Source organism: Rhinolophus ferrumequinum, chromosome 13, assembly GCF_004115265.2.
Source record: "Rhinolophus ferrumequinum isolate MPI-CBG mRhiFer1 chromosome 13, mRhiFer1_v1.p, whole genome shotgun sequence".
Lineage (NCBI taxonomy): Eukaryota > Metazoa > Chordata > Mammalia > Chiroptera > Rhinolophidae > Rhinolophus > Rhinolophus ferrumequinum.
The window spans coordinates 7,895,472-7,908,674 of NC_046296.1; the positions used below are offsets into that span (position 1 = coordinate 7,895,472).

Sequence of the window (13,203 nt, forward strand, 5' to 3'; positions counted from 1 at the left end):
TTACAGCTTTTCCAATGTTAAATTGTTTTTGATAAGGTGTGTGAATTCTATAGGCATTTTGTTGGTTTCTTAGTTTCACAGAAAAGTCAAACATGATTCTTGACTCGGGGGAAAAAAGGACAAAACTTATGTTGCTTGACTCATCCCTTAATTGCTAAGCATAGCAAATAATTCTTTTATCAGATTTTCCTGGAGGTGGAGAAATGAAGGAAATAATCAGCGTTAACAGACTCTAAACTTTAACTGTGTTTAAAAAGAAAGTTAATGAACTACAATTCCAAGTATGTGGGCTTTGTTGTTACTGAACTCTGGTTAACTGTAATAGTAGGACACATGATTGCTCTCAAGAGTTTTTCGACTGTCGAGTTATTTCTTGTGGAAGTCTTTGCTTTCCTTAAGGATAAGCTCCCTAAAGGCAAGAGTAATGCTATAATCTACTGTTATATCCTTAACATAATTAGACCCACAGTAGATATTCAATAAGTAGTTAGTGGCTTGAATTTTTAAACTCTATTGTAATTTTGCTCTTTACCAAACTTTTTACCACCCAACTAGTGTAGGTAGAAAAAAATAAAACAAAAGAGATTCTATTTTTAGTATCCATCTGTAGAAGATATTTTTGGCTTGCTCCAAAACAAAAATTTTAATTTTTGTTCCTGCAGTCACATACTTTTTTTCATCATTTATTCAGATTATTTGGGAGCCTGGAAGATTATTCATGTAATCTTTCTCCTACCACACGTTTCCCCTTGGCCATTTTATTATTCCTTAAAACTCTACCAAAGAGACAAAAAGTTGAGAGAGGTAAAGTATAGGGTCCTTTTTGCTATTGCTATTGGATCTGACTAAAAATTTAGAGAGAAAAAATGAAAATGTAATTTTTAAAATGTACTGATTTATAACCTGTTTAGGAATTTCTTTGCTTAAGTTTTTATATTGTCACCAAAAAAATGTTATTATTTCATATGTAGTAGATCATTTTACTTCCTAATATCCCTGTGCAACAAGTAGAACAGAAGGAATTCCCACTTAATACATGATCGGAGCTCAGGATAACCAAGGTAGTTAAAGATGTAACTAGGACACAGCTTTCAAATTTGAATGTCATCAGGGCCCAGGGAAACAAGAGTTTGAGTAACGTGTGGTGGGGGGAGCAGTGTGTGTGCTCCACCTACAAATCCTTTTTTAAAAGATGGTGTCAACAGATCAAGACTGGTGGTGGCTTATTTCTAATCTCTGGATAAGACTGTATCTTGCTCAGGGCTCTTTCTACCATATTTTCACTTAGAAGTAAGTGTGTTTGTGGAAAAGACAACTATAGGAAACTGTGTCTTGTCAAAGGTATATTATCCTTTATGCTGGTGCTAAATAACATACTTGTTATTGTCAAGTTCTTTTAGTTTATGTGTATGATGGGATAATGGGCACTTTACATTATATATTAAACAACTGGTGCTTGAATATTTTTACTTATAGTTTGTTTTAAAATACAAGGTGTGATCAGATAATACAGTGAATGTTTAAATAAAAAAATTTTTTACAGTAAAAGACACATTGCCATTAATCTCCCTCAAACTACTCTTCCTAGTTCTAAACACATACCATCATTCTTGCCACTTTCTGAAGCAGTTCTGGAAGTTCTCTTTCGTGAGTTCGTTAGTTGCTCTATTGTGCCTGTCTTGACGTCCTGAATCATTTTGACTTTGGGGAAGAGCCAGAAGTTGCACGGTGCTAGATCTGGTGAATAAGGTGGATGAGGACACACCGTAATGTTTTTGTTTGACAGAAATTGCCGTACCAGAAGCAATGTGTTACACGGAGCGTTGTCATAATGGAGGATGATTTTATGGCACACTTTGAAGCACATCTTCTCTCAATCATAGTTCACACCTGACTGACGTCTCTGAATAAATTGAAATTTGTTACACACTGTTACTAAGGTATGGTGCTCCACTTCCCGTAGTGAAGAGCGTTCACCATATTTTGTGATCACAACGGATAGGTTCTGCGTCACATCGCTTCTAGTACGGCAATTTCTGTCAAAAACATTACAGTGTGTCCTCATCCACCGTATTCACTGGATCTGGTGCCGTGCAACTTCTGGCTCTTCCCCAAAGTCAAAATAACCATGAAAGGTAAACGTTTTGAATCGATTCAGGATATCGAGGCAGCCACGACAGCACAACTAAAGACACTCACAAAAGAGGACTTCCAGAACTGCTTCAGAAAGTGGCAAGAATGATGGGATAAGTGTGTTCGAAGTGAGAGAGAGTAGTTTGAGGGGGATTAATGGCAATGTGTCTTTTACTGTAATAATTTTTAAAAGTTGAAACATTCACTGTATTTTTTGATCAATTTAAATACTCTTAGTATTGACATAGAGGGTAGGTGAGTTTACAGCATATTTAACAGTGAAGAACAAAAGTAAGCCTATAAATAGAAACAGACCCAAAGAGATGTCAAAGTTCAGGCACTAGTGTTTTGTTTATTTTATTTTTTGAGATTTATTGAGATATAATTGAAATATAACATCGTGCAAGTTGAAAGTATACAATGTATTAATTTGATACATTATACATTGCAATATGATTATCACTGTATAATTAGCTAACACTTCCATTACGTCACATAATTACCATTTCTTTTTTGTGATGAAGAATATTTGAGATCCACTCTCTTAGCAACTTTCAAGTACATAATACAATATTGTTAATTATAATCACAATGCTGTGCATTAGATTCCCAAAATTTATTTATCTTCTAACTGGAAGTTTGTACTCTTTGACCAACATTTCCCCATTTCCTCCACCCCCCAGCCCCTGGTAACCACCATTCTACTCTTTGTTTCTGTGAGTTTGGCTTTTTTGGATTCCACATATAAGTGATATTATACAGTTTTGTCTTTCTCTGACTTATTTTACTTAGCATAATGCCCTCAAGGTCCATGTATGTTGTCACAAATGGCAAGATTTCCTTTCTCAAGGTTGAATAATATTCCATTGCATACATATACCATACCTTCTTTATCTATTCATCAGCTGATGGACACTTAGTATCTTCTTATAAGCATCTACTGAATGAATGAAGAGCCATGCAGATACTGCCTCAGAGAAAATTTATTTTTTACATAGAATTTGAATGAGCTTGGTGATCTAGCTTCCTAGTCTATAGAATAGAAGCTACATGTATAGAGATTATGGAGTAGGGGTGAAGCCTGCTAGAGGCAGGCCAGGCAAAGAAGTTATCGATACAATCGTTTGATAGTAAAAGGTATTAAGGGGGAAAAGAAATACCAAAACAAAAAACTGTAGTTTGTGTCCAGGTAGTGCAGTGGCAAATAATTTCCTGAGAGGATGTCACTGTCTTGCCAACAATGACTCTGTCATCATGAAAAACAATTTACTATTATTTGCACAAGAAGTGGGGAAAATTCATTATGATATTCAAAGTAGTTAACTTTAAAACGTTTCAACAAAATGAAAAGATGCTGTTTCCTGGAAAACTCATTTAGGAGGATGGGGTGGGAAAGACAGAAATCTTGTTTCTTGTCTCCCTTATAAAAGGTTAATGCCTAACAGTCTTATTGGTTTTTCCATGAGCTATGACATCAGTTGTATAATAGACAAATGACTTTCACTTACAGTATATATCTAGTCAGTGTCACTACTGTTAGTACAATTCTTTGAGCTCTTTTCATTCGGTAACATACTTGGAGAACTGTCTATTTGGTGATAAAGCAGAGTCTGGTGATGTTTCCACATGGGTAACTTATTTGGAGTTTTGTGAAGTCCCTTCACAAAGTAGGGTTTCAGACACATAAAAGGGAAGTTAGAACTCTGATCTTTTCTGGCTGCTTCTGTTTTTATTGTTTAAATACTCTCCATTCAGCTTTACTTAATTCCTGAGCCAAGAAGCTAAAGCAATAGATTTCTGGAACAAAATACCTCAAACTGACTCCTGGCTTTGTTGCCAGAGGCTTGGATAGGAGACACCTCTTAAAATGCCAAACACAGCAATATTTTGGGCCTTTAAAACAGTATTATTGTTCAAATTATTTGTTAGTATTGAACATGGTAATGTATACTGCTTTGCTTTAAAACATCTCATTTTGTTTGATGAGAAAAAAAAAGGTCGTTCTTACAGTTTTTCTGTTTAAAATAATAGAATCTGAATGTCGGAAGCAAATATGGAAGCCATTTTGTCCAATCTACTGAATTAATTTAGATTGTTGATGTCCCCGTTATGACTAAATTTGCACACTCACCATCTAACAAAAAGCATGCTACATTTGCCAAAAACCTGCCCGGATCTATAGAAAAGCATGCAGTTAACTGGCAATGTAACAACAGCAGGTGCTGAAAGCCTAGATTTGGACACTTAGTGGGACACATGTCACCACCTTTGGGAAAGAGAATGAATCAGTTCATCTGTTGAAAAAGCTAGTCCTAATATAGCCTACTTGTTTTGAAATATGTTACGATATTTACATTTATTCATCAAACTGGCACATATTTCACCAGGATTTTTATTTAGAGAGAAACCTGTGAACTGTAAGGTTTTAAAGGCCATCCTCATGAGTTCAGCTCCAAACTCAATTACCCTGAATAGCTCCAGAAAGTAGGGAACAAAGACATGAGAGCAGCTTTCTCTGCTTCAGCCAAGCATATTGTCTGTTGTTACTGAATGAGGGCAGATTTACACAGACTGCTTGCTGTATTTTCATGGCTGTGGAAAGGATGAGAGGTTATATGACCAAAGCAAAAGACAGTTTATGCATAATATGCACCAGACTGGGATATACAGAAATTGGAGAAAGCATCCTTTACACTTTCCAAATTTTTTTGCTATAAAAGACTGCAAGAATTTATTCAGTTACATTCCTTTAAGAAGAAATGTATCTAATCGATCCATTTTGGGGAAATATATAGAGAGAGGGTGCCAAAAAATGTATACACATTTTAAGAAAGGAAGAAAAACTATTAAAATTGTAATATTAGGTTGGTGCAAAAGTAACTGTGGTTTAAAAGGTTAAAAATTGCAAAAACTTCAATTACTTTTGCACCAACCTAATACAATGAATGGTGCTAGGGTTCATTTGATTAACGCCATCTTTTGAGCGAACGTTATACTACACATTGCTACCGTAATTCAACTTCAAAAAGTAATACATAGATAACATCTTTTAAAATGTGTACATTTTTTTGGCACCCCCGGTATATATTTTAGAATCTGGAAATCAGAGACCTAGAATTTGTTCAAACAGCTTTGAGTTTTTAGTCAAAGAGAATGTGGTGTCAACCATGTTGCTTGTTTACCTGAGAATTATTCCATAGTCTGAATGCAGTACTAGTGTTTTCTGAAATAACATTCCTATAGGTGGGAACCATAAGTGGGAAGCGGAAAAAGGCTTTTGATCCCTCATAACATGTACTAATCAGTTAAGAAGGAAAGGAATGGAACAAGGAAATGATGGAACAAATGGACAGTACCTTCACCATCTGTTCCTTCTTTAACTTTTAGGCAACTAGGGAAAATACACTCTTTTTTCCCCAAAGTTTTTACTGAAGGGCAATATATACCCATAATAGTATATAAGTCTTAAATGTGTTTTATTTTATCACAAAGTCAACACATCACCCACATCAAGAAACAGAATTGCCACATCCCAGTTTCCTTTATATTGTGTTTCCCCAAAAATAAGACCTAGCCAGACCATCAGCTCTAATGCGTCTTTTGGAGCAAAAATTAAGACCCGGTATTCTATTACATTATATCATATCATATCATATTGAAGACCCAGTCTTATTTTAATATATTAATTTTTGCTCCAAAAGACACATTAGAGCTGATGGCCCTTCTAGGTCTCATTTTTGGGGAAACACGGTAGTCAATACTTACTTCCACCATCCTCCCCAAATGTAATCTCTATGGTAACTTCTAAAACCATAGATTAGTTTTGCCTCTTTGAATGTCATTCTAATAGACTCTCATAGCATTTTGTATATAGTTTCGTATATAGTATATATACGAAATTTGTATATATACGAAATATATATATAGTATATATATGAAATTTGTATATAGTATTTTGTATATAGTTTCATTTAAAATAATGTTTGTGAGGTTTATCTCTTATCTGTAGCAGTAGTTTGTTCATTTTCATTACTGTGCAGTGTTAGATTGTATGAACATGCCATGATTTTCCAGCTTTCAGCAATTACAAATAGTAATACTATGAATATTCTTGTATATGACTTTGGTTTACGTACGTTCACATTTCTGTTAATGGTAGAATTTCTGGATTATTGAGTATGCCTAAGTTCAGTTTTGGTAGATGCTGACAGTTTTCTAAAGTGTTTGTACCAATTTATACCCTCTTCAGCAATATACGTATGAGAGTCATTGTTCTTCCAAATTCTTACTAAGAGTGATGTTACAATTTTTTTTTTAATTTTAGCAATTCTGGTGGGTGTATAGATATCTCTGTGATTTTAATTTGCATTTCTCCAGTGACTAATGAGGCTGAGACCTTTATCATATGTTTATCGGCCACTTGAATCACTACCTCTTTTTTGAATCTTTGTTCAAATCTTTTGCCCATTTTTCTATTGATTTGCTGTGTGTCTTTTTCTTGTCAAAGTATAGTTCTTTATGTATTGTAGATGTAAGTCTTTTGTCCAAAATATGTATTACAAATATTTTCTCCCAGTCTGTGGCTTTCCTTTTGGGGGCAAGAAGAGATTTTTTAAAAATAATTTTTCCTTGGAAAATTTCAATCATTTACGAAAGTAGAGATTAATACCAGGGGCGCCAAAAAAAAAAAAATGTATACACATGACTTGTATTCGTTTTTTGTTATCATTATATATTATTACAATTTTAAAAGTTTTTTCCTTTCTGAAAATGCGTATACTCTTTTTTAGCACTCTCTGTATAATGAATCTTGATGTACCCAATTACAGTAATTATCAACTCATGGCCAATCATGTTTCAGCTATAGCCCCACTAAAAATCACCTTCTTTCATCACACTAATCTGTCCTTTTGTTTCCGTTTTTAATCCTTTAAGTATTACCTCATTCAACATTTATTTGTTGTTCTTTTTTCCATATATCGATTGGGTAAATTCAAATGAATAATTAAATCCAGTGAATGCATTTTTATACTTATATTACCTGAGATCTCTGCATATGGCAATTTTGTTGACCACTTACTCTTTCTTGAAATCCCTTTCCTTTAGGCCTCTCTGGTACTCTTCTTGGTTTCCCCTCTACTTCCCTGATCTTTCATAATTTCCTTTCCTACCTTGTTTCTTCAGAGTTATTGTTCCCCCAGAGTTCTGTTACAGTTCTCATGTGGGTGATTTTATCACTACTCATGTCCTTGACTCCCACTTACATGCTGATGGCTTCTGAGTCCACACCTCCATTCCAGAACACTCTACTCAATACCAGATCCCTATATAAAGGTATCTGCGGCATTTCACTTGGATGACCCACAAACATCCATGGAAGACTTGTTTATTGTCATCCCCCCCACAAACCCTACCAGCAATCTATTCTCCTATTCTTCCATTAATAATAGAATTTTAGCTACAAATACCCAGATATCACCTGTGTTGTAGTTAGATGTGACCAATGCAATGTAAGCAAGTGATGCATGCCACTTCCAGGTCTTGACTTAAAACATTGGGTATGCATATTATCACCTTCTGTACTTTCAACCTGCTAGATATGGTGGTAATTGATGCAAACTTGAAAGTTAGGTGTGACCAGTACACAGAGCTGCCTTACCGGCTTGGGTCCCTGCATGACCTCGCAGAGGAGAACTATTCAAATATGGAGATCCCTAGACTCTTCCAAAAAAACAGAAATAAACTTCTATTTAAGCCATTGCATTTTTGGATCTCTCTGTTATAGCAAATTATCCCTTAACTATTACAGCATCTCAGTTGTATTATATCCAAAGTTTACTAATTATCCATCCACCTAAATATCCTGTGACTATAGTTCCGGTATGAGTAAAGGCTCCTGCAGTCACCTAGTCATCTTTACTCTCTCGACCCCTACATTCAGCTTTCCTAAGTGTAGTTCATATGACTTCTTAAAAATGACTCAGGATTTCTACTTCTGACCATGATGACATAACTGGTACTAGATCAATTCTCTTGTCAAAAATAACCGTAAAACTAAACAAAAATACATAAGGAAATTGTTTTCAGGCAGTGGACAACAGGTAGTCTAAGACTGATCCTTGAAAGAAGGGAAATTAGCAGGGTAACGCCCCATGATTACTCTTGGGGCATACTGGTAGGGCAATTTCATTCATGATTGTGGTGCAGAAAACTCAAGTCCAAGCAAAGCACAGTGGTCCCACTGAGATTCAGGCATGATGATGCATTTATCTATCGTTCATTTTTGTATTGCTGTGTAGTATATCATTTGTATGAATATTTATGTATTCATTTGGTTGCTGAAAGACATTTGTTTCCAGTTTTTGCTATTATGAATAAAGCTGCTTTGGGTATCATTGTACATGTGTTTCAGTGGACATAAATACTTCTTTATGTTGAGTATATAACAAGGGATAGAACTGCTGTATCATAAAGTCTATATATATTTACCTTTAGTAGAGACTGCTAAAGTCTTTTCCAAACTAGTAGTACCAATATACACTCTAACCAGCAGTGGATAAGAGTCCCCATTGGCATTGCTCTATATCACAATCCAAGACTCGATATTGTCAGTGCTTTTAATATTAACCATTTTGTGGAATGCAGTGGTATTTCATTACGGTTTTAATTTAATTTTTATCTCTCTGATGAATAATGATACTTTGATATAATGTAGCATAATATCTCCAACTTTGTTCTTTATGAAGATTGTTTTGGATATTCAGGGTCTTTTATGGTTCCATATAAATTTTAGGAGTATTTGTTCTCGTTCTGTGAAAATGCCATTGGTATTTTGATAAAGATTGCATTGAATCTATAGATTGCTTTGGGTAGTATTTTAATGATGTTAATTCTTCCTATCCATGAGCACAATATATGCTTCCATTTACTTGTATCTTCTTCAATTTCCTTCTTCAATGTATTACAATTTTCCGAGTACAGGTCTTTTACTTCCTTGGTATTTTAAATTTATTCCTAGGTATTTTTTTGATGCAATTTTAAATGGGATTGTTTTCTTAATTTTTCTTTCTGATAGTTCATTATTGGTGTATAAAAATGCAACTGATTTCTGAATATTAATTTTGTACCCTGCTACTTTACAGAATTGATTTATTAGTTCTAATAGTTTTTTGATGGACTGTTTAGGGTTCTCTATATATAGTATTGTGTCATTTGCAAATAATGACAGTTTAACTTCTTTGTTTCCAATTTGGATGCCTTTTATTTCTTTTTCTTGTCTGCTTGTTGTGGCTAGGACTTAATACTATGTTGAATAAAAACGGTGAAAGTAGGCATTCCAGTCTTTTAGATTTTAGTTTTTCCCCACTGAGTATGATATTAGCTGTAGGTTTGTCGTACATGGCCTTTATTATATTGAGGTATGTTTCCTCTATTCCCACTTTGCTTTAAGTTTTTATCGTAAATGGATGCTGGATTTTGTCAAATATTTTTTCTGCTTATATTGATATGATAATATGATTTTTATCTTTCATTTAGTTTATGTGGTGTATCACATTATTTGATTTGTGGTTATTGGACCAACCTTGCATCTCAGGAGTAAATCCCACTTGATCTTTAGGTATAATCTTTTTAATATACAATTAAGTTTGCAAACTCATCCTGGAAAAAGTGCTGCATACCTCATTGCTGAATATCACTATGGTCACCTTCGAAGTACTCCCCTTGGGAAGCAATGCATTGATGCCAGAGCCTAGTCCACCCCTTCAAAGCTATTTTGGAACTCTTTTGCTGGAATGGCCACCAGAGCTGTTGTTGTATTACCCTGGATGTCCTGAATGTCATCAAAATGTCTTCTTTTCAATATATCCTTTATCTTTGGGTAAAGAAAGAAGTCATTAGGGACCAGATCAGGTGAGTAGGGAGGGTGTTCCTACATAGCTACTTGTGTACTGGCTAAAAACTCCCTCACAGACAGTGCTGTGTGAGCTGGTGCATTGTTGTGATGCAAGAGCCATGAATTGTTGGCAAAAAGTTCGGGTTGTCTAACTTTTTCATGCAGCCTTTTCAGCACTTCCAAATAGTAAACTTGGTTAACTGTTTGTCCAGTTGGTACAAATTCATAATGAATAATCCCTCTGATACCAAAAAACTTTAGCAACATTGTTGCAACAAGTTCACAAACTTAATTGTCCGACATCATCTATATCACACTGTGTGTTCACCAATAGTTTACTGGTTACCAGAGGGTAGAGGGGGGAGGAGGATTGTAGATGAGGTTAAACAGGATCAATTTTAATTCTTTTTCAAGTTTACCTGGACATTTTTAATGGTCTCTTGTTCCTTTCAAGTCCCTCCTTTATTTCTGTGAACATTTTAAGCATAACTTTTTATTCTGCATTTGAGAATTCTAATATCTGAGGTACGTTATAGTATAAGTATGATTCTTTCAAAATTTACTCTTGGCCACAAATGTTTGTTGCCTTGTGTATTTGGTAGTTTTGTTTATCTTGATGTGTAGGAATATTACAGTGCCTGGACTTGGGGTATGTTCCTTTCAAAAGAGCTTACATTACTTTGTCAGGTACCCTCCCCCCCATTATGTTATCAAGCTAGGAACATTTTAAATTAGTATCTAGGCTTGGGGTTTCCAAACTATGAAAGTAGTATAAACTTAAACCCCCTTGAGGGCAGCCTTATAATTATGGTTTCTTAAGAAAGCCTTCTACTTTTATTTTTTCACAAGAGCTGCAGCCTGAGACAAACATTTTCTTCTTGGCCCCCTTTGACAGCAGATAGATTTCTTTCTTAGCCTGTCCTTTCACTAAGGGTGAGGTTTTCAAGTCTCCCAGTTTCCAGGGGTGTCTATTTTGCTCCACCATTTTGCCTAGCCAAAATTTTTGCCCCCTGTTCCTCTGCCTAACAATGAAAACCAAGTATACTATTTGATTCCATTTACATGAAGTTCAAGAACAGTCAAAATTAATGTGTGGATATAGAAATCAGAATAATGATTATCTTTTGGCAATACCGACTGGAAATAGGCAAGATGGAGCCTTCTAAGATGTTGGAAATGTTTTAAATATTGACCTACATAGTCTTTTTTACAGGTATATACACAAAAATATATCAGATTTTACACTTAAAATTTGTGCACTTTACTGTCTATAAGTTACATATTTTTTAAGGCACACAAACAAGATTTCCATTATTGGAAGATATTACTGATTTCTCTTAATTTTTGAGAGATCAGCCATGCACATAAAATAGTTCTGATTGTGTTTTATCAACTCTGTTTTTGCAGTAGGTTTTTTCAGATTATCCATTTTATCATAATGTTTAATGTGTAAATTACATGCTACTCTTCTAATTCTGATGCTGATTTTGGAGACTTTAGTAAAGTATTGAAGTATTGCTTAAATAGTCCAGTTGGACTTTTTTTTTTTTTTTTTTTTTTTTAAGTTCAGGCTTTGTCGCTGCTGTGCTGTGGAGATATAAGGTAAAGTGTGTGAATTCCCCACTAAAGGGCAGGGATTACTGTGATTTCCCAGATGTAATCAGTTAAGTTGAGGTCATACTGGATTTAAGGTGGGTCCTTCTTATGACTGGTGTGCTCATAAGAAGAGAGAGACAGAAGAGAGAACATTGCTATCAGCTGAGTGGTGTCCTCCCACAATCCACGTGTTGAAGCCCTAACCCCAATGTGATGGTATTAATATTTGGAGATAGTGCCTTTGGGAGCTAATTAGGTTTAGATGAGGTCATGAGGGTGGGGCCCTCATGGGATTAGTGCCCTTATAGGGGGAAGAGACACCGAGCACTCTCCACCATGTGAGGACACAGTGAGATGGCTAAGCCAGGAACTCTTACCACCACCTGACCATGCTGGCACTGATCTCAGACTTCTAGCCTCCAGAATTATGAGAAATTACATTTCTGTTCTTCAAGCCACCCAGTCTACTGTATTTTATTACGGCAGCCCAAGCTCACTAATACAACACCATGTAATGACAGAGGCAGAGAATGGAGTGACGCAGCTGCAAGCCAAGGAATGCCAACGATTGATGGCCACCAGAAGCTAGGAAAAGGCAGGGAAGGATTCTACACAGAGTCTCAGCGGGAGCATGGCACTGCTGACACCTTATTTTGGATTGAAAGCCTCCAGGACTATGAGAATAAATTTCTGTTGTTTTAAACCACCTGGTTTGTCATTCTTTGTCAGCAGCATAGGAAACTAATACGAGGGTCATTGTAAGGTTGGTGGAGGAAGGTTGGGAATGGGCAGATGATTCAAGGTCTTTCTTTGCCTCATCTCAAATCAGAAACTGTGGTTAGGAGCCCATGGAACCTGAAGGTTAGTCAGACATGAAGACATATCCACTTCAAAATTATTATGTAAGCCATGGGCGGGAATTCAATTTTCCAAAGGTCACTTTGTATCGAACATTTTAAGAATCTATCTGTTGTATAAAACAAAGTGTGTCTTGGTCTTATTATTCCAAAATTCCTGCCAAAAATTGGGTTGTGATTTTCTTGCCCAAAGTATTTCATTTAACAATCTATGTAGTGAATGGGGAGTAGTTGTGAGCCAGGAAGCTCAAAGATTAGAAATCTTACTGAAATGATCAAGACAAACTAGAGAGTGGAGTGCAGGAAAAAACAGTCCTTTCTGTTTTTCATTTTAAAATCAAGGAAGGATTTAAAGCATCAGGCATTGCAGTACCTCTCACGGATATTCACGTACTTATAATATTTTTCAGGGATTAGGAGAATGCACATAAAGCATTTGAAAATGTGTGTGTGAACACCTATGTGAACATATGGCAGGGGAGTGTGATCCTGTTAAAACACCTGCTGTGCTTGGCAGGAGCAAAGAGCTAGAATGCCTGCTCACTTAGTTCTTCCCACCTCCTCAGACATTGAGTCTTAGCAGGTGGGAGGATCTGGTGGATGCTTCCTGAAGCCCATGTAGGAAAGAAATACTACATTCACAGCTGCAGCTTTGTCCAATACCAAGACAATATCAAGACACAAGTAGAGAGTATATGTGGCTCTGAGGGTGGAGCCTGGAAA

The 13,203-nt window shown here is 35.7% G+C and overlaps 1 protein-coding gene across 1 annotated transcript in view; it reads left to right on the forward strand.

The window, feature by feature from the left end:
* The window catches only part of LOC117033193 (charged multivesicular body protein 3), a 70,536-nt gene that overhangs the window by 17,842 nt on the left and 39,491 nt on the right, over positions 1–13,203 (forward strand). The gene's annotated exons all lie outside the window — the stretch shown is intronic.